General features: G+C 32.6%; 1 long non-coding RNA gene across 1 annotated transcript in view; it reads right to left on the bottom strand.

Annotated features, from left to right (window-relative positions):
* LOC106458521 overlaps positions 1 to 4,082 on the bottom strand; it is a 24,181-nt gene that overhangs the window by 19,209 nt on the left and 890 nt on the right. The gene's annotated exons all lie outside the window — the stretch shown is intronic.

Genomic DNA, 4,082 nt, shown 5'->3' on the forward strand with positions numbered 1-4,082 from the left:
TGCTCGGATTGCAAAGTCCTTTCAGCTTTCAGATGCATTAAAAATCCTAGTAATAATTTTCAACCCTGCCTATTGAAAATATTCTAGACGTTATAGCTTAATAAGTTGTCCTAATTTTGTGTCTAGCGGCTATTATACAATATACTTCGCATTCTAGGCGTTATAGCCTATAAAATCATCTGTCCTAACCATGTGTCTAGTGACTATCATACAATTTACTTCACAGATATTTTCCTACTATTCAACTAGGTAGTGCGAGTGATTATTTCAAGACACCACAAAGCGCTCGACAGCTCAAAAAGTAAGGGTCGCAACGCTTTTTTCACCCTTGTTTTCGTACTTCTAGCAATCTAGAGCAAACTTACGATGTTCAAGGCGTTATATTTACTAACATCCTAACCATGCAGTAATTGAACAGGTATCGCACAATGTCTTTTAGATATCTCACTATAAAACACTGATTGATATCTTAGAAAGTAAGGAATGTCATTTCCATTCAACAATAAATCTACCAATTAATCCTTCGTCTTAATTGCTGGTTTTGCAGTAAATTCCAACCGTCTAGTGGCTATCATCAATCAGAAGGTCACCGTTGGTGCCTTGTCTGATCCTCAAAGCTGTCACATAACTACTCCTACTGTCGTTTCCTCATGTAGCTCCTCTTGGACTTCCTCATCAACTGAGTCGAGATTATATAAAATATAGGGAATCACTATTGTGTAACTCAACAGTCTTAGCTTCTGTACAGTGGCATAAAGTTATAGTTTATCAATGTGTTCAACACGTTTATGTGCGCCACATAAAAACCCTAACTCTTAGTTTGGACTGAGTTGTTGAAGAACGAGGCAACGACTAGTTTACGCATACTCGAGATTCTTCTGTGCTATAGGCATATACCAAAGCAATATCCAATCTCCGTGCATCCGAACTTTTTTTTCACTACTTTATCCTAGAATCTATTCTTACAAATGGCGGCTTTTACTAGCTGCTCACGCATATACATTAACTTAGGTAGACCTTAACCGCTACATGTAGTCTTACACACACTCTGACATATCTGCTCCAGGGGGCAGACTATCCACCACATCCACAAAAAGCATGCTTGTCGAACAACCAGATGACTTCTGTTCTGTTCTGTTGCCCGATATGACATCAGGACATACAGTAATTGTTTGTTCAATATGGTCAGGATTATCAAACTTCGTAAGCATCATCGCCTCCAAGTAGCACAGCGGTATGTCTGCGGACTTACAACGCTAGAAACCGGGTTTCGATACCCGTGGTGGGCAGAGCACAGATAGCCCATTGTGTAGCTTTTTGCATAAATTCAAACAAACAAATCGTAAGCATTTGCTTGATAGTCTGTATTTCCCATTCTGCTAAACCAACAGATTGAGAGTGATATAGTGATTGCGCATCTTCACCATCTCAAAACTTTGCACAACTCAAAAAGTAACTGTTTATTGAAACTAGTTCCTTCATCTACGTGGATTTGTTTATTGAAACTAGCTCCTTGATCCACATGGATTTATTCAGGAGCTTTAATTTGTGCTATTTATTGTTCAACCAACACGTCAGTGATGAACTGTGCTAACGTATTAAACAATGGATAAGCTTTGGGCTACTTGGGGAAGTGATCGATAACGAATACCTTCTCTATAATGTTCGCAGTACTACATCATGTAAGCTTTCGGTTCTACTTAAACCATCATCAGACAACAAAGAATTCCAGTTGTAGTTTCAAAAGTACATATGAAGTCGTTTGATTGACGTTCAATTGTGGACGTATTTTGTGAATCCACAAGCTTTCTTTAATTTTAAATATTATTTCATTTACTGCACTTCCTAAAATTCCAACGAGTTCAGCATTTGGGGAAGGGCAGTAAAAAGAAAATTGTTCAGGATTAAAGAAAGTCTTTACAGTCTTGAGGCCCTGCGGCCACAGGAAGGCGGGGGCACTATTGATGCCCTGATAATTATGGTATACAATATAAATAGTTATAAGCTTTTTAAAATTTGAACTAATAATAATAATTACGATACGAATTTGAATACTTATGACCTTCATTTAAAAGTTGAATTGATAACAGTAATTATGGTACGAATTTGAATACAGACAAAACTTTCATTAAAAAACCTATTCTAAGAATCCTGACTGCGAAACATAACATTCAAATACAATAGCCTTTTCTAAAAGTTTTAGTCTAGAACTATAATTATGATAAGAAATATTTTGATATTCACGACCTTCTTTAAGTTTTGTAATGAAGTTTTAAAATATTTCAACAGTTGGCCATGTCATATCATTTTCAATAATCGATATAGGAATCGATATTTCCATAACAGTAATATCCTTCAAAAGTTAACAGGACGATAAAAATAGTATTACAGACAAACGTTAGTGTAGCTGGTTTTTATGTCGATCTATTTTTATCTAGTTAATATGCCAGAATATTTTCTTGTGTTCGTGCCAAAAATCCCAAGAAAAACAAAATACATGACGAAAGGAGTGTTTCTGTTGGAGCGAGACCAAAGTGAAGTCATCTTGTTAACAGCTTCTACGTTTTTTTATATATATAATTTTAGTGATATGAATATTTAAGAAAAAATCATGTTGCGAAACGTCAGTTTTTTGTTTTTCAGTGGGATCTTTGTTCTCTGGGTAGTTTTAGATGCGAATACACTTGTAAACATTATAGAAAGACCATAAATTAAAAAGAAGAATCCAGTCTACGAAATGAAACCTTTGCGTGGTTTTAAAAGAATGGTTGTATAACTAGTAAGTATGCATTTAGTAATGGAACAGTAAACTGAGACACCTGAACTCTTATCGTCTTATTAAATAAAGGCTGTTACACATTGAGTTAAAACCTGGTCGTTCAAGAAACAGATATACACAGAATACACGAATATATAATGATAATGTTATATACTGTATACAAGAAAGTTTAAATGTTGGTATTGTTATATACCGTATACAAAAAGCTCCAATTGATGGTATTGTTATAAATATACTACATAAAAGGATCTTTAAATAATTATATTGGTATATATCGTAAAAAGGAGCTTTAAATAATATTTCAAATATTAAAAATAATAAATAATTAATATTTAAATATTTTTATATACAAAACGAAACATCTGAGTTTTTCAGTGTGATATAAAATTCAATAATAAAAACACTTTACTTTAGAGATGTATAAAGAGATTAAAGTGAAATGTTTATCTTTTAGCAAGTATAAATATACAATGTTTGAAATCGTACATGCACAACAAGCAGACGTTGAGCATCTCTATTTCGGTGTAAATACAGAAGATAGAATAAAATTATTTCCTGTTTTGAGGTATCATACAGCAAGAAAACCAAAAATACTTCAAATTTCTGAACATACACCATAATAGAAGCTAAACATACGAGTTTTCGAAAAGTTTAAGAAAAGGTAAAAACTGCTAAAATACTTGAGTTTTTGGGTAAATAAAGAAAAGAGGAGATATATATAAGCTTTGAAACATTACACAATAAAGAAAACTAAAATACTCAGTTGAATTATGGGTTATTTTGGAAAACAGAGAAGAAGAAAATTCCTTCCAGAGTTTTGAGTTTTTTGAAGAAAACGAAAACTAAATTCCTGGGATTTAGAGTATTGGTAGAAAAGAAAAAACAAGAGTATCTCGAAGTTTGAGATATTTGAAATAAATAAACTTAAAATATTTGAATTTCGAATCATTTGCAGAAATGAAAAATACAATTTCAAAAACATAATTTTTTTAAATTCTTAAAATTCATATTTTAACTTTATTCAGAATGTTTAACAATTTTGGTTCAATGTATGTTTTGTTATTTTTTGGTTTTGGTGTGTGTGTGTATATATATATATAACAAATTACATTTTCAATTTTAAAATGACATTGATATTGGATAGGTTATTTAGGCAGAGTATTCATAATGAATCTAAGTTTCAAATGGACAGCAACTACCTGTTGTAGAAACCTACAAATGTAGAGGACGACGTATCGAAATGTCGTCCTCTACATTTGTAGGTTTCTACAACAGGTAGTTGGTGTCCATTTGAAACTTAGAT

Source organism: Limulus polyphemus, unplaced genomic scaffold (genome assembly GCF_000517525.1).
Source record: "Limulus polyphemus unplaced genomic scaffold, Limulus_polyphemus-2.1.2 Scaffold479, whole genome shotgun sequence".
NCBI lineage: Eukaryota > Metazoa > Arthropoda > Merostomata > Xiphosura > Limulidae > Limulus > Limulus polyphemus.